General features: G+C 37.3%; 2 protein-coding genes across 47 annotated transcripts in view; both read left to right on the plus strand.

The window, feature by feature from the left end:
* Positions 1 to 23642, plus strand: part of katnip (katanin interacting protein) — a 1410884-nt gene that overhangs the window by 970898 nt on the left and 416344 nt on the right. The window lies entirely within an intron of this gene.
* LOC100001114 overlaps positions 8684 to 23642 on the plus strand; it is a 139846-nt gene continuing 124887 nt past the window's right edge. For all 46 annotated transcript variants that reach the window (XR_015525278.1, XR_015525277.1, XR_015525279.1 and 43 more), the window contains exon 1: positions 8684 to 8784. The gene's annotated coding sequence lies outside the window, so the exon portion shown is untranslated. The remainder of the gene's footprint in view (positions 8785 to 23642) is intronic.

Consider the following 23642-nt stretch of genomic DNA (forward strand, 5'->3'; position numbering starts at 1 on the left):
GGCGTCTAAACTTTTTCACACTCCTTTAACTTGTATAAAGCAGCTTATGTGTTATTGTATCATCATCATGAACAGTACGCCCTCACACTGTTATGATCACTGTCAAAAATATCTGTAAATTAACAGTTTTCCGTATTTTCTGATCTTATTTGTGATATTTCCACTTGTTTATTCTTTTGAATTGCAATATGGGAGCTTGATCTGTCCTCCAACAACATTTAAACATCATAAAAGTGACCTTTATTGACATATATTAACAATTTAAAGGGATGAACTGTCTGGGTTGGTGTTGTAATTACAGTGCAAACACCTGCTCATAAACTGTACCTTTATAGAAATAACTTAATTATATATATATATTTGTTTGTATATATATATATATATATATATATATATATATATATATATATATATATATATATATATATATATATATATATAATGTTTATTATGGTGTGGGTTTCCTCCGGGTGCTCCAGTTTCCCCCACAGTCCAAACACATGAGCAATAGGTAAATTGAATAAACTAAATTGGCCATAGTGTGTGTGAATGAGTGTGTATGGGTGTTTCCCAGAACTGGGTTGCAGCTGGAAGAGCATCCACTGCTGAAAACATATGCTGAAATAGCTAGCGGTTCATTCCGCTGTGGCAGCCTATGATAAATCAGACACTATTCATTCATTCATTTTCTTGTCGGCTTAGTCCCTTTATTAATCTGGGGTCACCACAGCGGAATGAACCGCCAACTTATCCAGCAAGTTTTTACGTAGCGGATACCCTTCCAGCCACAACCCATTTCTGGGAAACATACACTCATTCACACACACACTCATACACTACGGACAATTTAGCCTACCCAATTCACCTGTACCGCATGTGTTTGGACTGTGGGGGAAACCGGAGCACCCGGAGGAAACCCACATGAACGCAGGGAGAACATGCAAACTCCACACAGAAACGCCAACTGAGCCGAGGCTCGAACCAGCGACCTTCTTGCTGTGAGGCAAACGTGCTACCCACTGCGCCACTGCTGTTAAAATAATGTTTATTTTACAATATATTGCTTTAAAGCACTAAAATGTCAACACAAGTCACTGTTAAACTGCAGTGTTTCCTTTTAACGTCAACAGAGCAGAGATCAACATCCCATAATGCACAATTCATAAACATGAATCTCCAGTAAATCACAACATACAGAACCTGTTCATTAACTAATGTTTTAACCAATCTGTTAATCCTCCTGCTGTCTTTCTGATCTGCTGTAGCGTGTTTCCATCTCTGCTCTCTTTATGTCCACTAACAGGGATTTAAAGCCAAGGGCACTTACTAGACGCCATACGCTTTCCACCCAGAACAGGCCAAACACACTCAGATCCACTTCTGAATCACACTCCGCATCTTACATGTACACGTGTTTCACTCTGTTTGGGGTTTTGGTTTATTTTGTGGATTGGTTTACACACTGGATTGCTCTTTTCCCCAGTTTTACTGTACATAAACGAGTCTTGTAAAGAACTGAACTCTCGGCATCCCTATAATAGCCGACACTATGCAGAAACGCATTTCCTTGGCATGCTTTGAAATGCAGAAATATAAATATATGTAATTTATAATATATATAAGTGCTGTTAAATAATTAATCATGGTTAATCCCGTCCAAATTAAAAGTTTATAGTTACAATATATATTTGTGTGTGTGTGTGTGTGTGTGTGTGTGTACTGTTTATTTTCCTGTGTATATAACTATATGCAAGACTATATTGTATACATTTAATTGTAATTTTAATATTTGGTTATATTTATATATATACTCTCACCGGCCACTTTATTAGGTACACCTTACTAGTACTGGGTTGGACCCCTTTTGCCTTCAGAACTGCTTTAATCCTTCATGGCAGAGATTCAGCAAGCTACTGGAAATATTCCTCAGAGATTTTGCTCCATATTGTCATGATAGCATCACACAGTTGCTGCAGATTTGTCGGCTGCACATCCATGATGCCAATCTCCCGTTCCACCACATCTCAAAGCTGCTCTATTGGATTGAGATCTGGTGACTGTGGAGGCCATTTTGAGTACAGTGAACTCATCGTCATGTTCAAGAAACCAGAGATAATTCACGCTTTATGACAAGGCGGTTATCCTGCTATCCCATTCACTGGATGTTTTCTCTTTGTCTGGCCTTTCTCTGTTAACCCTAGAGATGGTTGTGCATGAAAATCCTAATAGATCAGCAGTTTCTGAAATACTCAGAGCAGCCCGTCTGGCACCAACAACCATGCCACGTTCAAAGTCACTTAAATCCCCTTTTGGCCATGCCTGCGTCTGAAACCGCCTACTATTCAGTAGGTACTGCATTGGAATTCAAACGTTCTACTCGGCCGTTAGAAAAGTGCGTTGTATACAGTATGAATGTGAAAAGTATGAATGGAATTCGGACGTACAACATCAGCTATTTTGTCATGGTCACGTGCCCTACCTGCGTCAGTTGCGTCGCTTCACTCCCATTCATGAATTTTCTCGCGGGGCATCATTGGATGGCGCAGCTTGTATGGGATGCGCACTTCAGAATCTCGCCAGAAGTAGTAGGTCATCCGGGTACTTCTCGCAATTCGGACATACTACTCGGCTCGCATACTGGTTTTAGTGTACTATATAGTATGTAAGTATGCGGTTTCGAACGCAGCCCATGTCTAACATGCCCGAATGCAGTTGCTGCCCTGTAATTGGCTGATTAGAAATTTGCATTAACGAACAGTTGGACAGGTGTACCTAATAAAGTGGCCAGTTAGTGTACATATTTAAATATAATATGAAAAAAAAAAAATATATATATATATATATATATATATATATATATATATATATATGTGTGTGTGTGTGTGTGTGTGTGTGTGTGTGTGTGTGTGTGTGTGTGTGTGTGTGTGTGTGTGTGTAAATATATTCCTTTTGTATTTTATGCACAGTATGGGTGTGTATTTGAATAGTTCAGATGCAAAAACCTCTAAGTGCCGTCTGAACTTTCTATTGAAAATGAACATTTTTCTTGTTTATATCAAGATATTTCACTTTAAATACCAGGGAAAGACCTTATTCTCTGCCATAAAAGTGAACATACACACAGGAGCCTGATATAAATGCTCTTTCTCAAAATTTCAGACTGCATGTAGAGGTTTTGGCTTCTAAACTCTTTATTTAAACATGTATTCATAAACGTACACACTATGCATGTATATATAAAGTAAATACAAACTTTTACCTTGCGTGGGTTTGATAATGATTAATCATTTGACGGCACTAATACTTATATATAAAGAAAACTGTAGAGGAGAGCTTAATTTTTTGTAATCAGACATGTGAATAACTCTGTTAATAATGCTGTAAGTATATCGATTATTCCATATGCAGGTGATAAGCCTGAGATTTGTGCACATTTGATCTGCATGCTGCACTGGACTGTGTGGACTGAAGCTGTGTATCCTCCAGTCCTGCTGTTCTTCCAGCCTGTGGAGGACACGACGTGACTCTGTTACATCACGCTGGAGCGAGCCAGACGACACACAGACTGATGAAAGACTGGACTGTGTGCTAGCATTATCAACCGTTGACTTTATAAAAAATTCAGAACTATTTATTTCAATAAACTTCTTTGAAAACGACTCAAATGACTACTTTTTTGTTTTGGTAGCACTTTAAAATGATGGTTTATTAAATAAAGAGGACCTATTATGCCTGATGTTTTACTTTACAAGATGTAAAGTTGTTTACAAAAGAGTGTTTCAGTCCAAAATGGCACACAGATAATGTTTTCTAACTCTCTGAACCGACCCTTTTTAGGCTTGGATCCGAATTGAGTCGTTTTTCATGACTGTCGCTTTAAATTCAAATAAGATTGTGCTCTTTTCAGAAGAGGGCGGAGCTACAGATGCCTGTGTGTCAGCATAGTGGCACATTCAAAACCGTACCACTGTTATCAGTGTGAGTCAGGTCTGCGTGTGTGCTTCAGTGTCAGTGTGTGAGAATGCGACAGTCTATGGCAGGGGTGTCCAAACTCGGTCCTGGAGGGCCGGTGTCCTGGAGAGTTTAGCTCCAACCCTAATCAAACACACCTGAACCAGCTAATTAAGGTCTTACTAGATATACTAGAAACTTCCTAGCAGGTGTGTTGAAGCAAGTTGGAGTTATGCAGGACAGCGTCCCTCCAGGACTGAGTTTTGACCCCCCTGGTCTATGGAGACTCCTGTCCAACACAGGCTCATTGTGAAAACGTACCCCCGTATACATTTTTGGAGAGCACGAATTATGTAGCCAGAGTTACGTATGGCTGGATTTCGTCTTTTAAACGAACACTACGGGGAGATATAGCGCTGCTGACGGCTTGTCTTTTTTGTTTACGCTACCAGCTGAGCGCTTACCTCCATGTGGACGGCTTTCAAGCAGTTACCAGTTTGCCCAGTGGCTCGCCGCATACGTCAGCAGACTTGAGACGCAGAGCAGTTTATTGCAATGACGGGGTTCGAGTCCGGTGAAGAACGGTTCCAGAAAGCAGTAAAAACAAGAAGCAAAAAATTAGTAGTAAATACCAGCGTGAGAATGTGGTAAGATCTGAACACATGGTAAAAATCAGACAAGGGCTGCTCTTTTTCTCAGTTGCTTTCAAAAGCAAAATTGATTGGGTTTAAGGAAGGAGGAGAGTCACTCAGTCAGTCGACAGTGGCCTCTGGTGGATTTACGCAAGAACAGCAGGTGCGGATGGCACTCACGAGAAAAATCTGAGATGTGAAAAAGCATACACAGCGGCCTCTGGTGGATTCACGAAAAACAAAAACTGCAAAAAAAATAAATAAAAAAATGCACCTCCTGCGGACGTATTTGGCACTCTCCAGAAATGTACACAGGGGTACATATCCACAATAAGGCTGGGTTGCTCCTGTCGCTGATCATTTGTGCTTCTTCTAAAACTCCACATCTATAATCCTCTCAGTCTACAGCAGCTCAAACACTCTTATGGCTAATGGACAGACGGCTGCTTCTCACTCAGGGCTGCTGTTTATGCTAATGAGGGAGAGATGATTGCACTAGTGGGCGGGGCTAATTAATTTGTACCGTTAGAGGCTGGATATATTCACACTCTGGTGACACACAACTGTGATTAAACCCCTTATAAGAGATCTGTGCATAATAGCTCATCTTTAATGTATTTACTAACATGGTCAAACAATAAACAACACATTTATTACAGTATTTATTCATCTTTGTTATTATTACTTAATGGAAATAAAATCAGTAATCACAGTGCACTAACTAATGTTAACAAGCATGAATTTAGATTGAATGGTTGAATTATGATTTATATTTAGTTATTTTATAACATTATTTGACTTATTTTAAAGTATTGTCATTTGTTTCTTGTGGAAAATGTGTGAAAATTAATTAATCCTTTTTAATAAATCCTTATATTCGTTTTGTATGTTGAAGGCAAAATTATTAGCCCCCCGTGAAATGTGTATTATTTTTTATATTTCCCAATTTGTTAAACACACACACACACACACACAAGATTTTCTATAATAAAAGTAGTCCAGACACACCTAACAGAAAGTTTCAAGCATAGACTGTAAAAATATAAGATCTTATACTTAATACTGATTTAAGTCAGTCATAGATAACGTGTATTGCCGTTTCTTCTCATGAGCACCAGATGGCGACATTCAACCAATGATAAAAAAGAGCTTTTACACGAGTTATTCAAAACAGGAGCCTGGTTCATTCTTTGATTATGCAATGATGACAACCCCAGATTATATTATATTATATTATATTATATTATATTATATTATATTATATTATATTATATTATATTATATTATATTATATTATATTATATTATATTACATTATATTATATTATACTATATTGTATTATATTATATTATACTATTTTGTTTTATATTATATAACATTTTATAGTGTATTATTTTGTACTGTGTTATTATTTCATAGTGCATTATGCATTATGGTACATTACATGACATTTTATTAAATCGTAGTTCATTAATTTATTACACACACACACACACACACACACACACACACACACACACACACACACACACACACATATATATATATATATATATATATATATATATATATATATATATGAGATTACATTATATTATTATATTAATTCGTATTACATTTTTATTGTATATTATACCATATTAGATATTCATCTATATTGTTATTTAATAATGTATTATTTTGTATTGCACTTTGTTTTATTATATTATATTATATTATATTATATTATATTATATTATATTATATTATATTATATTATATTATATTATTTTATATTATATTATATTATATTATGTTATGTTATATTATATTATGTTATGTTATCTTATATTATATTATATTATATTATATTATATTATATTATATTATATTATATTGTATTATACTATATTATATTATATTATACTATTTTATTTTATATTATATAACATTTTATAGTGTATTATTTTGTACTGTACTATTATTTCATAGTGGATTATGCATTATAGTACATTATATGACATTTTATTAAATCGTATTTCATTATTCATTATATATATATATATATATATATATGAGATTACATTATATTATATCATTGCATTATATTATTTATTATTGTATAATATTCTATATTAGGTTCTATCATATATCATATTATATAGTACTGTATTATTAGATTATATTATTTTATTTTTTACTGTAACATTCTATAGTATTTTTGTACTGTATTATTATATTATAGTGCAATTATGTATTATAGTATATTATATTACATTCTATTAAATCTTATTGCATTTTTATTGTATATTATACCATATTAGATATTCATCTATATTGTTATTTAATGATGTATTGTTTTGTACTGAACTGTTTTATTATAGAGTATTATGTATTAGATTACATTTTATTATGTCATCGCATTATATCATTTTGTATTATGTTATATAATATAGCATAATATATAGTACTGTATTATTACTGTATTATTACATTATTTTTAAATTTACTTATTGCAGTTACAATAAGTCTTTTTAAAATAATTTAATGACGGGTTAAGTTAATATTCATTCAGTATTGTATGAAATAAAGTTATTTACTGATAAATTACAGATTTATTATTATTATTTGTAGAAAATCCTTTATTTTGTCGGAATTTTATATATAAATTTGCACAAAACTAACATCCCAATACTTATTTTCCTGTTGTGATTTTAATAGTTCACAAAGCTAACAGTCTGCAATAGGGAGCATGCGCAACACAATTATAGCAATAAAACATTTAATGAAAATAAATAAACGTTTATGATCACTTAACCCGAGAGTGTTCCACATCTCCCAGCGTGATTTTGATTGTATTCATTTTCATTGGCTCTCCAATAACCCCTAAAAGGAGTCAAACTCTCTGATTGCTCGCTCCCGGGGTCCGTTCTTCGTACCTCGCTTAAATGATCTAAGATTATTTGGCAGATCCTGGATCTTTTAATCTTGATAACTGATCTCTGGCTAATTTGGTTCTTCAAACAAGTTCGTGAATCAGATTAGAATGTCTGGATGAACTGATCTGAGATCGCTGCGTGTGTTGTGAAGGACAGATCTATCGATCCTCGAAATCATGATCAGCAATGCAATGATTGGCTGACGGCACAGCAGCGTAATGACATCATCTGATTAATATTCAATTATCCATGTGAGCAAAATTACATCAAATTAGCAGTAAACGGTTTGTTTAATATGACACGCAAGAACTTTCCACATTTGTTGTGAGCTGCAGGCTTTACACTTTCATTTGTCAAGACAAGAGTATTCATCATGTATTTCAATGCAAATCAATTTATTTAGTTTTACATTTAGAAAAGATTTTCTTTATAATAGTATCCGTTTTTTAATCGGTGTAAAGAATAACTGGTTGTTTACAAAAGCATTTATTGGTAAAGGTGTCTGCAACTTTTGTGAAGCATCAAATCACTGGCATAACTATTAAAACATGTTTATGACTGCATAAATGTATTATTGCTTTAAAAAAAAGTCACATATTGTGCATTTCTATTATACACAATTTGTACTAAAGCGATCTAAAAAGTTCATATCAATAAGTTTTCTCTTTGCACCAGGTGGCAGTCTTTGTACTTTCATTTCGAGGGTGCAGATTGCATACGTTTTATTAATATGTATAACTTTATTTATTTTATTAATGACTTTAACTTTATATATATATAGTTTAAAAATATGTACCATTTTCCCAAGTGTATAACTACTACTGTAAGAAAATATCAGAATTCGGAACATACTTTCTGTATTATCTTTGCTTGAACTGAGCCGATCTAATCCTGTTTATATGAATTGAACCTGCTCCCGATCAGGTTTGACCTAGCAGAACTGTTGCCATGACAACAACTCTCGGATCAGCTTTGAAGAACGAAACGATCCTGGATCATGTCAAATCGTCAATATCCAAATCCAGCTAACTGAGTAATCCACGTACGAAGAACGGACCCCCGGTGTCTGTCACAAGTGCGCCACTTGCACTACACAGAGGCTCTCTATTCGCACGCTGATTGGAGGATGCTGCTTTCAATCTGCCGGTCTTGTGCTGTGATTGGCTGAAAGCGTCGGAGGGCGGTGACGTGTGTGTGCGGTCAGTGAAGAGCGCAGGGCGGATCAGCTTGAGGCCGCGACACCGACACACGCGCGGAAAACTCTCGCAAGACCAACGGAAACGGTGAGAACAAACTTATTAAAGTGGGTAAACTCATCTTCATCACTGTGATGAAGAGTAGTGAGCGGGACGCGGGAATCAACGCGGTCAGGGCGGTTTGCGCAAGCGGGCTGAGTGGGTCAGTGACTGTGTGTGTGTGTGTGTGTGTGTGTGTGTGTGTGTGTGTGTGTGTGTGTGTGTGTGTGTGTGTGTGTGTGTGTCTGTCTGTCTGTGTGTCTGTGTGAGTGTGTATGTGAGTGAGTGAGTGAGTGTGTGTGTGAGTGAGAGAGATTAAAGTTCGTTCAGTGTTTACATGTTATTAAGCAGAAAGTCTAAATGTGTGAATATACAATCAACTCTACCTGTGTGTGTGTGTGTGTGTGTGTGTGTGTGTGTGTGTGTGTGTGTGTGTGTGTGTGTGTGTGTGTGTGTGTGTGTGTGTGTGTGGGTGGGTGGGTGTGTATCTGTCTGTGAATCAACAACTCATTCCACATGCTTTTGCCTTGTAAAACTGTGTGTAACTGTCCCACAATCAGAGTTAACTGACCTGAGATCAGATCAGATAGTGTTCTGTCAGCTGCTGCTGATTTCAGATCAGTTCACGCATGCTTGTGCTGCTGCATCTGAGCGCTGTTGTGTATTTGTTTAGGGAAGGGTCTTTTATTATGAAGGTGTGGGCTGTCAGAGTGACGTCATCACACACACAGATTGAGTTTTTGGTCAGGGGTCTTGATCATCTGCAGTATTCTCAGGATGGTGTGTCTAGATCAGTCTGGTGTTCTGTGTTTGAGCACATCACCAGAGTTTTGACTGAAGGAAGTTACAGATGTTAGTCACTCTGATTCTGTTAGAATTCAGTTTACGTTGTGTATGTGTTTGTTTGTGTGTGCAGGTGTGTAGCGTGTGTGTGTGTGTGTGTGTTTGTTTGTATGTGATTTTGTTTGTGTGCGTGCATGCATGTGTTTTTGTTTGTGTATGTTTTTGTTTGTTTATTTGTGTGTTTGTATGTGTGTGTTTGTTTGCGTGTTTGTTTATTAGTGTGTTTTTGTTTGTGTGTGCATGTGTGTCTAACGTGTGTGTGTGCGCGCTGCATGTTTTTTTTGTTTGTTTGTGTGTGTGTGTGTGTGTTTGTTTACTTGTTTGTTTTTGTGTGCGTGTGTTTGTGTGCGTGTGTGTCTAGTGGGTTTTCTTTTTGTTTGTTTGTTTGTGTGTGTGTGTGTGTTTGTGTGTGTATAGCATGTCTGTGTATGTGTCTGTCTGTCTGTCTGTGTGTGCGTGTGTGTGTTTGTGTGTAAAACATGTTTGTGTGTGTGTTTAGTGTGTTTGTTTGTTTGTGTGTGTGTGTGTGGCAGTATTTTTCTGCTGTGACTCTTCTCTGTGTGTGTATAGCATGTCTGTGTATGTGTCTGTCTGTGTGTGTGTGTGTAACATGTTTGTGTGTTTGTGTGTGTGTGTGTGTGTGTGTGTTAAGTGTGTTTGTTTGTGTGCATGTGTGTGTGTTTAGTGTGTTTGTTTGTGTGCATGTGTGTGTGTGGCAGTATTTTTCTGCTGTGACTCTTCTCTGTGTGTGTGCGTGTGTGTCTAGTAGGTTTTCTGTGTGTGTGTGTTTAGTGTGTGTGTTTAGTGTGTGTGTGGCAGTATTGTTCTGATGTAACTTTTCTGTGTGTGTGTGTGTGTGTGTGTGTTTGTTTTTGTGTGTTTGTGGCGGTATTGTTCTGCTGTGACTCTTCTGTGTCTGTGTTTTTTGTTTGTGTGTGTGTGTGTGTGTGTGTGTGTGTGTGTGTGTGTGTGTGTGTGTGTGTGTGTGTGTGTGTGTGTGTTTGTGTGTGTTTGAGCTGAATCATATATGCTCCGTCCAGCTGGGGATTTAAATGTGACACAGGCATCAATCTCTGCATCAGCGGATTACTGAAGACACACACACACACACACACACACACACACACACACACACACACACACACACACACAGAGTTTCTCCTGTAAATGCATGCATCACACCAGCAGTTGTCTGCTTTTCATGCTAGTATGGCAGAACACTTGTGCTAAAAGAAGTGCAGTTGATCTGCTTCTGTCCACTTTGAGCGCTGCGTTGGATGAAAATGTCTGCTGAGTGTGTGTGTGTGACGTAATGTTGTTGCTTTTGTGTTGTCAGGGTGAAGCTTCTACAGCTCATATGTTTGCATGGTAACAGTGTGCTGAAAGCAAGAGATTTTGCTTTACACTTTTGAGAAGTTTTTTATCTTTCTGTAAATGCTCAACTGAAAGCGCTGCAGTGAAGATGAAACACTTTGTTTTGGTTGTAGTAATGTGTGTTGCTGTAATTCCACCAGCCCTGAGCTCAGTTATTGGGTCAGCTGTGCTGCTTCTGTTAGTGTGCTTGTGTGGCTCATGACTAGTTTAGCATTAAATATGATCAGCCACACACTCATACACGCATCAAGTGCATGCGGAAGTGAAAGGAGAACGATTTATTTGAGTCTTTCGATTTTATGTGTGTGTGTGTGTGTGTGTGTGTATATTACATGTATTATTGTCTTTGTGTGTGTGTGTGTGTGTGTGTGTGTGTGTGTGTGTGTGTATTGTATTTATTATTATTGTTTGTGTGTGTGTGTCTGTTGTTGTGTGTGTTTATGTGTGTGTGTATTGTATTTATTATTGCGTGTGTGCGTGTGTGTGCTAGTTTATGTGTGTGTATTGTATGTATTATTGCCTGTGTATTGTGTGATTGTCTGTCTGTGTTTATTATGTGTGTATGTGTGAATTGTGAGTCTGTATTGGATTGTCGGTGTGTGTGTGTGTGTTGTATGTGTTATTGCTTCTGTGTGTGTGTCTGTATATTATGTTTGGTGTGTGTTTGTGTGTATTGTGTATATTATTATATTTGTTTTATATTTGTGTGTGTTTTTGTTATGGGTTTGTGCGTGTGTGTGTATTATGTGTATGTCTATTGTGTAAATTATGTGTGTATGATGTGTGTATTGTCAGTGTGTGCGGATGTTTTTTATATAATGTGTGTTTGTTTATTGTGTCTGTGTATTATTTGAATTGTGTGTGTGGGGGGGTGTGGGGGTGTGTGTGTTATGGGAATTATGTTTTTGTTATGTGTGTGTGTGATATGCGTGTGGATGTTTCTCTATATAAGGAGTGTTTGTTTGTTTATGGTGTGTGTGTGTGTTATGTGAATTGTGTGTGTGTATTATGTGAATTGTGTTATGTGTGTGTGGGGCCTTGTGTGTCTGTCTGGATTATTATTTGAAAGCTGCTGTATTGTGTACTGTATGTGTTTAAAATATGTGTATTTTGTGTGTGTGTGTGTGTGTGTGTGTGTGTGTGTGTGTGTGTGTGTGTGTGTGTGTGTGTGTGTGTGTGTGTGTGTGTGTGTGTGTCTGTCTGTTCTGGTTTGTTAGGGGAATCTGAGAGATGTCTCTGTTATAGTGAAGGTGTAACTAAGACAGCCTGAAGACGTCATGATTGTGTGTGTGTGTGTGTGTGTTCCCAAGGATCGCTGAGTCACAGACACTCCCACACTCTTTCTGACGGATCTGAGACTGAATCTATATACGTGTGTGTAATTGCAGTGATTGATCTGTGTGTGTGTGTGTGTGTGTGTGTGTGTGTGTGTGTGTGTGTGTGTGTGATTATTTAACAGTTTGGGTCATTCTTGTGTGTGTATGTCTGCATGATTGTATATATCCGCTGCTAAATGAACACACACACTAATAGATGCTCAGTTTGTTGTGTGTGTGTGTCTGTCTTTTGTGGTTTCATATAACAACATCTGCCACTGGTTCTTTGTTTCTATGGCGCTGTGGGCGGAGCTAAGAAGTGCCTCATGAATAATGCATGAGTGAAGTGATTAAGGAGTGGCGTGTTTCTGACAACCTACAAATTAAGGACTGATTCCAGCCAGCATCATCATCAGAAGGGCTGTCGATGAGCTGATGTTGATGGAAACTGTATTATTGGTGTTTATAGTTGTGGGTCATCAGTTAGTCCTTCAGTTTCTCTGAACTAATGCGTATTCAATTCCAGCGTAAATAAAGACGTTTTTCCTTTATGTTTGCATGGGGATGAGATGTAAACAGCAGTTTTAGATTATATTCATCTGGATAGTCTGGATTTAAATAGGGCTATTTGAAAGCTTATTTTATTCTTAATTAACTTTTATTTATTTTTTGTTAGAATAACTTATTTTGTGTTTTATGACGATTAGGGTTGGGTACCAAAACCCAGTGCCATTATAGCACCGGTACCTTTGTTACCTGTATGTACTAAATCAAATCAGCATATGCATTTCGGTGCCTAATTTTGATGCCACTGGTGCTGCGACAAGGACGCACATGTAAATGAATGGCGGAAGAAAGTAGTTCCTAATACAAAAGGGTTTTAGACTCTTCGGGCCCTATCATACACCCGGCGCAAGGCGCAGCGCAATACTTATTTTGTAGTTTCAGCTTGGCGCAAGAGTGGTTTTGAGGCGTTGCGCTACGCTGTTTAATTAGCAAATGCATTAACGCTCATTTGTGCGCCCATAGGCGTTCTGCTCTAAAAAGGAAGGCGTTCTGAGGCGGACTGCTGGCGCGTTGCTATTTTGAGAAACTATAATAGATTTTACATTAGACCAAAACTAACCCGGTCTAAAGTCCAGCGCAGAGTTGCACCTCACTCACACACTGCTTAATACACACAAGAGAGCAATAGGCAAATATCTTTACATATGAAAAAATGTAAATATTAAGGATATGTATAGGATATAATAAGAATAGATATAGAATATAAATATAAAGGATTAAAATATTACAAAACATATTATTTTCTAGCCTACATAAATATGAAAAATCACTGCTTTTATGTCTTCTTCATCTCGGGAGGCTTTTTCAGTTCATTCATAACAATTTGCTTTTGTATAATGTTATTATTACTAGCAGTATTATTTATTACATCCATATTTATATTTGTTTTATTAAAAACAAGCTTAGATTTGCCCACCTGTCAGGTTTTAGACCATATGGGGCGCAGCATGTGTTTTAGGATATAACTCAGGTTTTTGAGCACATTTTGTTATTATTATTCATTTATTCGTTTGCTGGAAATTAGAACTGAATTTAGAAATAGTTTTGAAACGAATATTTGCGCTTAACAAAATTTAATTATTTATAGGCTAATTGATGTCTGTGCGTAAAGGTTTCCCTATCCAAGAGTGAAAGTGAAAGAAATCCATTATCTCTCATTCTCACGCAGTAGATGCTCTGTTAAAAAAAAACAAGAAAAACTGTGAACTGTTTGCTAGTGAAATGCTCAGTTTTTCCACTTAGACTTACTTTGCGTCCTGTAAATAGTGAATGCGCTCTTGGCGTGACGCAGCTGGCTCTTAAAGAAAATGGGAGATGAGACTCTGATTGGTTTATTCTCAAAACACACCTATAACTCATTAAGAAAATAAACTCAACCCTTTTAGACCATGCGCCACGGCGCAAAGCAGATTTCCCGTCCTTAAATTAGCGAAAATGCGTTCTGACATGCCCTGAAAGCGTTTGCGCCCTGCGTTTTGAACTCTGCGCATGGACCGTCAAAATAGAGCCGTTCATGTTTGATTTTCTTTTTTATAAACATGATTGTGCCGTGGAACTGTTGTATAAACGCAATATGGCTGTATATCAGCACTGGTGGGACGCTAATGCCTGCGTTCTGCAGCCTCGTGCCAACGTACGCCTCCCACCAGTGCCAATATTCAGCCATATCGCACTGCTACTCGTGTGATATTGCTCATATATAATATACAGTGCAGAGTACACCCTATTTTAAAAATGAACATTTTCATCCATTTCTCAGTAAATATAGGTCATATATTTGGGTGCATTTGAACAAAACAGATGTATTAAAGTGATATTTTTATTGAAATAATATTTTATGCACCGCAGACTTTTAAAAATAGTAAGATAATACATTAAAATTCTTGCAAAATATTGGGAAAAAAAATTACAAACTACAAACTAAATTTTATTTTATTTTTTGTTTCTCTTGAATTTTTCTGCACTAATATAATATTGTAAAGCTTCCTATAGAAAACATACATTTATATGAGAGATTTGTGAGGGGTTACTCATATATGTTAAGTGCAGTATATCTGTAAATATATTATTTATTTAAATATTTAACTAGGAATGTCCCATTGAGATCCAGTATCTCTTCTCTCTGGGAGACCTAGTCAAGACAGGCAGCATGAGAAAGTTACAAAACATTAAAAAAAAAAAACATAGACACACACAAAAATAGTATAAACCATAGTCAATTGTTAAAGCATGTGCACTTTGTAAATTAACCGTCTTTAAAATGTTTTTAAATATAGCTGATAGATGGTACAGATTTCATATCTTGAAGCTCAGCTCATACATATGGAGCATACTTAGAGAATGCAGACTCTACCTCAGTGTAAATCAATGGCATCTTAACTAAGAGAATATCTGCTGATCTGGCAGATATCTGTTTATTAGCCCTAAAACAAAAGTATAGCCTTATTTATATTAATGCATCCCTACTTTTTTATGCCAAATCTAATAATTGTGTGCAGCTGTCTTGTGTGCAGTGCACGCCTTTTCACTTTATTAGCCGAGTGTAGATTGTGTGTGTGTGTGTGTTTGCTCTTTTGTCGAGTGAACATGATGGAGGAACATAATCTCTGAGAGACCACAGCGTCCGATCTCAGGGCTTTAACACAATCATCCGCTGGGAAATCTCCAAAATCACCATCATTACGCAGTTCAGAGGAGACAGAGAGATTGGAGAGCAACACAAAATATGGGAGAAACCAATAAACACAGCTGACAGACTTTACTTTTAGTTTATGGTCAAGTTAATTAGTTATTGTTTTTTTTTTTTTTGCTGTACAGATGTTGTGTACTTTTGTCTGTCACCATAAAGTCTGCAGCCAGCTGTAAGGTATTATAACCGTAATTTAGTGATGATAATACCTCTAGGATTTGTAAGTAAAGGTTTTCTTAACTCTTAAGTATTTGTCGCAACTTGAGCTTGGCCATTTTTGCAGCTTATTCCTACAGTTCAGAGAAAAAGTTGCAATTACTTCATGTTAACATGTTATTCATGTATTGTGTTTAAAATCTAGGAGCATCTTTAGGCTGCGTTTACACTGGTGTGTGTGTGTGTGTGTTTGCATTTTCATATTGGCAGTGTAAAACATGCAGTGTTTGAACATTTACACTTATCAGGCATGCACATATTTTGTTAGGGATCCATTTGTAAAAAGTTGCTTGCTTCACATTTTAATGAATCAGTTGTTTTGAACGCATCACTTGAATTTATTAAAATCCAAGAAATCCCCACAAAATATAGATTTAATATTTGTCATTATTACACAAATAATCTTTAATAAAATAAATGGGTGCAACATGGTGGCTCAGCGGTTAGCACTGTGGCCTCACAGCAAGAAGGTTGCTGGTTCGAGTCCCGGCTGGGCCAGTTGGCATTTCTGTGTGGAGTTTGCATGTTCTCCCTGTGTTGTTGTGGGTTTCCTCCAGGTGCTCCAGTTTCCCCCCAGAAGTCCAAACACATGCGCTATAGGGGAACTGATAAACTGCATTGGATTTCGATGCTAATTGTCGTTCGGCGAGTAAATGAATATGATGAATGAAAACACACAGGCATGTAGACATGCGTTGTACTGCTGTACAGTAATGTGTCATTTGTTTGTTTTGGTTGTAATAATTTTAATAGTTTTGTGATGGTGTGCTTTATCTGCATGATTCTCGCTGAAGTGGGCGGTTTGAGTGACGTTCGATTCGGGGGATGTTCTGGGGGCGGGGTTTGCGTGACGCGCTGCGAGCTACTAGCCCGACAGTGGAAACGTGACATGATTTCGGCCTCACTGCTCAACCTCCCGGGCGATTGGCCCGGCCTGGCCCGATATAAGCCCTGGCTCGCACTGGCCTGATAGTGGAAATGCGGCTAATGAAAAGACTCGTGCAGCCGCCTTTTCTTCTCTCCTGAACTTGAAAATATGATTGACAGAATCGTAGAAATGCTGGATTAAGATCATCTAGGGGGTCAAATCGAGATCGCGATCTTTATCGATTTAATTGTGCAGCTCTAATTCACAGCTCTATTTTCATGTCAGCAACTGATTTAGTGACAATGCCTGTGGGTGTCCCCATTCTAAATCAAAGTGCAGATTTTCGCTTGTATTGTCTCATTGCTTATCATCATAAATTAAAATAAAGACGTGCATGACAGATGAACAGGCCTCTGCAAAATAAACCGTGGAACTCTGACCAATGTGAGGAGAGTTTACTCTCACTTCACTTGTATTATCTATTTTGGTCCGTTTAGAAACTTTGCTGTGAAAGTGAACCACGACAAGAACAAAAATAAACATTGTAACAATTTAAATCCCTTTTTCCCTGTAAACAATCGATCTACAGGTGTGAACGCAGCCTCAGACTGACCAGCAACAGCAGGTTCAGAATAACTGTGTAACATGCAGGTTTTTGGGAGTTGCCACATTTTAGGAATATTTAGTTTTTAGACTGCAAGGCTATCACTGCATCAGAAACTCACTGATTTCTGCTTCGCTTTCACCAGACAAACCTGTCCGACCAAATGCACTGATTCTGACTCACTCCCAAAACCAGTGTGACATGAGTCTTCCAGAGCAAGGGATTGTGGATATACTGGAAAAAATTGTACAGAAACTTCAACAAATTGGTTTAATTTGTTACACGCAAATGAATGTTTTTTTTAAAACTTAAAAATAATCAAATGAATATATTGTGACAGTATTTGACCCTGGTTAATAAGTGTAATTTCTTTTGAAAAGCAGAACAAATAAGGTTTTTATTGATTGTGTGGTCTGTTAGGACAGCATCTGCCAGAGATGCAACTGTGTGAAAAACATCCGAGGGTTACAAAAATACATCCAACTTTTGATAAAATCCTTACACACTTTGTATGTTTGCAATTCATAAAATATGTTGATGGAATATGATATTTACTTAATATTCTATATATATATATATATATATATATAAATATATATATATATATATATATATATATATATATATATATATATATATATATATATATATATATATATGATATATATATTATATATGATATATATATATATATATATATATATATATATATATATATATATATATATATATATATATATCATATATAATATATATATATATGATATATATATTATATATGATATATATATATATATATATATATATATATATATATATATCATATATAATATATATATTAGATATATATATTATATATGATATATATATATATATATATATATATATATATATATATATATATATATATGATATATATATATATATATATATTATATATGATATATATATATATAGAATATTAAGTAAATATCATATTCCATCAACATATTTTATGAATTGCAAACATACAAAGTATATATATATATATATATATATATATATATATATATATATATATATATATACAATTATGCCGTCAAACTGTTGTATAAGCGCAATATCACACTCGTAGCAGTGCGATATGGCTGTATATCGGCACTTGTGCCGATATACAGCCATATCGCACTGCTTCGAGTGTAATATTGCGTTTATACAACAGTTTGACGGCATAATTGTGTATATAAAAACAAAATCAAACATGGAGAGTCTCAAACCTTTTTGTATGTGGAACTACTTTCTTCCACATTGGATTCAAATCATAAGCTGACAGTTAAACAGCTGAGCAAGCATCTTTTAAAGGTTAGATCTGTAGTGTCTGCTTTTGCTGGCTGTATGTGGGCGGAGTAATACACAAAGGGTAAAGAGGCTGTACGGGTGCTGATATTGGAGAATATCGCACGACCATCAGCCAATCAGATTTGAGAACAGAACTGTTGTATAATATATATATATATTAGGCATAAAAGGTTTTTCTGGATTTTTTAACACACTTTAATTCAGAATTTGCTGGGAAGCTCCATAATTCTTAATAAGTGCACTTAATAAAACACACCATTTGTTAAAAAGGTCTGAAAAGTGGTTTAGTTTGGGTGTAGGTGTGCCGGCTCTGCAGATTGAGCTGATGAGAGGCAGCAAGTGCTGAATTAGTGAGAAATTTCCCCGAGAGCAGTAATTCAATAACACACGCACACACACACTCGTTCTGTCATGTGCTTCAGTCTCAAGTGGACATTAATATTAACTGCAGCACCATTTGCATAATCATGCATGTTGTGTGTCAATGGATTTCCACACATAATAACCCCAAATCAGTCTAAAATAATCATTGTTTTTTTTTCCAAATCTGATAAAACTGTCAATAGAAAAACCAAATACTGCACTGTTTTATTTGTCTGATATCGTGCAGCCCTGTATTGTGCTGATGTATGTGTGGATTGGTGACGATGAGAAATGTGAAGCCAAGAGGAAGAGAGCGTAACGTGCTTTCTCTGAACCGGTTTTATTTTTACACTGACTGCCGCTCTATAGACGTCGCAAACAAGTGTGACAGTGTTGTGTTTCAGGCCTGGGTGTGTGTTTTCATAAAGCGCTGGCTGAAATGGACACGCCGTGTGTCTTATGTCATTAAAGGGGAAGTGCTGAGTGCGTAGTCTTCAGATGATGCAGGAATTTCAGCTTGATTAGTGATGAATTATTATTACCTCTATTTTACCAGAAAAAAGGCACGTTGAGGTGTAAAACTTTCTTTTACAAGAGCATCCTGGCCAAGATTAAGCAGTGTACAGTAAGACTGTATCGATGGATTTGCTCTTCAGCGACTTGAATTAAACCACACTGAACTGATCTGGAATCTGGACTGACACAGTTTCAGTTTACTACAACTTCTATGTTAAGCTGCACTGACACAATCTACATCAGGGATCACCAAACTTGTTCCTGGAGGGCCGGTGTCCTGCAGATTTTAGCTCCAACCCTAATCAAACACACCTGAACAAGCTAATCAAGGTCTTACTAGGTATACTTGAATCATCCAGGCAGGTGTGTTGAGGCAAGTTGGAGCAAAACCCTGCAGGGACACCGGCCCTCCTGGACAGAGATCGGTGACCCCTGATGTACATTGTAAAAGTGCTATAGAAATGAAGATGCATTGAATTGGACGGCACAATAAATTGTTTCAGCATTGATATCTCAATAAGCAAGTCTGTAATGTCAAAGTGGAATTATAATTAACCACAAAACACTGTTCGCATGTGATTTGTGGACTCATTTCAAGGTTTAACTCCTATCTAATAGTGTGAACGTGTTTTTAAGGCCTGAATCTGTAAATTTAAACCTTCTGTGCACACAAAATTACATTTACATTTAGTCATTTAGCAGACGCTTTTATCCAAAGTGACTTACAAATGAGGGCAAGGAAGCAATTTACACAACTATGAAAGCAACAATGAAGAAGTGCTGTAGACGAGGTTTCACGTGTGTAAAGTGTAAGAAGCAAAACATTAGTGATGTTAGTGTGTATTTTTATTTATTTTTTTGATAATACAGTTAGCAGTAGAGACAATTGCATATTAGTTGAGTTTTTAGTCGTTTCTTGAAGACAGCGAGTGACTCTGCCGTTCTGATGCAGTTAGGGAGTTCATTCCACCAACTGGGCAGATTGAACGCGAGAGTTCAGGAAAGTGATTTCTTCCCTCTTTGGGATGGAACCACGAGGCGACGTTCATTCACAGAACGCAAGTTTCTGGAGGACACATACATCTGCAGAGGTGAGAGCAGATAAGAAGGAGCAAAGCCAGAAGTCGCTTTGTAAGCAAACATCAGAGCTTTGAATTTGATGCCAGCAGCAACTGGCAGCCAGTGCAAACGGATGAGCAGGGGAGTGACATGTGCTCTTTTAGGTTCATTAAAGACCACTCGTGCTGCTGCGTTCTGGAGCAGCTGAAGAGGTTTGGTAGAGTTGGCTGGGAGCCCGGCTAGAAGAGAGTTGCAGTAATCCAGTCTGGAGAGAACAAGAGCTTGAACAAGGAGTTGAGCTGCATGTTCAGATAGGAAGGGTCGGATCTTTCTAATGTTGTAGAGTGTGAATCTGCAAGATCGAGCAGTTCTAGAGATGTGGTCAGAGAAGTTTAGTTGGTCATCAATCGTTACTCCAAGGCTTTTCACCGTTTTGGATGCAGTAATGTTTGCCCCATCCATCTGGATTGAAAAGTTATGATGTAGAGTTGGGTTGGCAGAAACTTCAAGCATTTCTGTTTTCGCGAGGTTAAGCTGAAGATGATGATCTCTCATCCAGTGTGAAATGTCCAACAGGCAGGCTGAGATGCGAGCTGGAACTGAGGGATTATCAGGGTGAAAAGAGAGGTATAGCTGGGTGTCATCAGCATAGCAGTGGTAGGAGAATCCATGCTTCTGGATGACTGATCCTAAAGATGTCGTGTAGATGGAGAAGAGAAGTGGCCCAAGAACAGAGCCCTGAGGTACCCCAGTGTTTATATGCTGTAGGTTGAACACCTCTCCTCTCCAGAACACCCTGAATGACCTGTCAGAGATGTTCTGACTTGAAATTATAGTTTGACTTAATATTTTAACAGTGAAGTCTATACAGGGATATTTTACATTTAATTATTGAATTTGTGTACCTGCATACTTTTAAACTCCAAAAACCACAGAGCATTGTTTAATTTATTTTCATTTTTCCTCTTATTTTAGTTTTCATCTCTGCCTTAATTTCTTGATTATGTTGTGTATTTTTCATGCAGATGCTCTCCCCTACACAATCATCTGCGATTACATATTGCAGAAAAACTAAATACTGCAATGTCAGTTTTGTGAAAATATCGTGTAGCCCTATATCATTCAGTTGATATGGGTTCAACAAAAACAAACAAACCGATTACAGTCCATCAAAGCGCACGTATAATGACAATTAAAACTAGTCAGAACATCTACAGGCTAGGGCTCGTGGGAAAATGAGTTCTGGGGATATATCGATATGATTCCCCAACGCTATGTGGTATTATTCAATATTGTTCATCTCGATCTGGTTTGAGGCCACCCGTGCGCATCCTGCACGAAACAAAACACTCTAAGGTAGCACGCGAGCTCCACTTGCACTTGTTAATAATTCCGGAGGACAAACTTGCAAATAACACTGTTTTTCTCTGGTCTACATTCTGTTCAAAGTTTCTCTGCTTGCTTGCTTTTGTCGTTGCTTTTTCGTTGGGTTTTGCCAAAGTAGAGTCATTAGCATATTCATACAGGGGAGGAGGCAGGGAGGGGTTTTGCGCTCGTGCACGTGCGCTCAGTTTCACGTTAATTCGGATGTACAAAGAGTATATGCGTAGGATTCAGCGTACGCAGTGTTTCATACATCTGAATGTTTTACTGTGTACACACTTTTACAGCTTTGTGCGCACGCAGTGTTTTAGCATGATTTCAGCGCAAGTCTTCATGCATGAGGCTCCTGGACGTTTATTGCTCATACTTATCGCAAGGGTTTTTCCACATTCCTCTATGCAGGATGATTATTCATTCGTTCATTCATTTTGTACTTATTTATAAAGCACATTAAAAATACAACCAGTGTTGACCAGGTGACAGATGCATTAAACTATCAATGGAATATGCACTCGGATAAATCTGTTAGTCTCCCATTAAAAAAAAAAAAAAAAAACGGTATTTACATATTATTATTATAGTGTAAACGAATTATTTTTCAGCACTTTCAAGATAAGAACTTTTGTGTGTGCGTGTGTGCGTGTGTGTGTGTGAAATGAGCTGGAGTCATCAGCAGTGCCGGAGAGTTGATCATTGACTAGATGAGGGTCAGTAGATGACCTCCGCTGAGCTCAGACAGGTGAATGCAGGCTTTGTGTGTGTGTGTGTGTGTGTGTGTGTGTGTGTGTGTGTGTGTGTGTGTGTGTGTGTGTGTGTGTGTGTGTGTGTGTGTGTGTGTGTCTTTGAGTTGCTGTGATTATGAGTCATACTCGAGTCCTTCACTAAACTTGCTGCAGTGTCACACCAGGGAATTCCAGACATCTCTGGAACGCCACGACTCTGTCTCACACACACACACACACACTCACTCACTATTATACACCATCATGCACCAATTCATTCACACACACACCTTCATACACCACTTTGCAAAGACATATGCACGCATACACATGCCGATATATATATATATATAGATGTGTATGTATGTATGTGTGTGTGTGTGTATAGATGTGTATATATATATATATATAGATGTGTGTGTGTGTGTGTATATATATATATATATATATATATATTATACACAAGCTGTCTCGCTTTCTACCATCTCTCACATACATACCCACACACACACTCACGTCTGAGTGCACATGCAGTATGTGCTGTTATTGCTGTGTGTGAGCGTGTCTGCAGTGGTGTGTGTGTGTGTGTGTGTGTGTGTGTGTGTGTGTGTGTGTGTGTGTGTGTGTGTGTGTGTGTGTGTTCTGCGCATCAGCAGAAAAAAAGCAGAACTCACTGAAGCAGACAGCAGAATTTGAGCTGATAATAGAGGACTGTTGAGTTGATCACACTCACTGATGGATCATTCATTACACACACACACACACACACACATCATTCATTCATTCATTCATTTTCCTTCAGCTTAGTCTCTTTATTAATCACGGGTCGCCACAGCGGAATGAACCACAAACTATTCCAGCATATGTTTTACACAGTGAAGACCCTTCCAGCTGCAACCCAGTACTGGGAAACACCCATACACTTTCAATCTCTCTCACACACACACACACACTCATACACTAAGGCCAATGTAGTTCATCAATTCCCCTATCGCACACGTGTTTGGACTGTGGGGGAAACCGGAGCACCCGGAGGAAACCCACGCCA

Source organism: Danio rerio, chromosome 24 (genome assembly GCF_052040795.2).
Source record: "Danio rerio strain M-AB ecotype USA chromosome 24, GRCz13ab, whole genome shotgun sequence".
Lineage (NCBI taxonomy): Eukaryota > Metazoa > Chordata > Actinopteri > Cypriniformes > Danionidae > Danio > Danio rerio.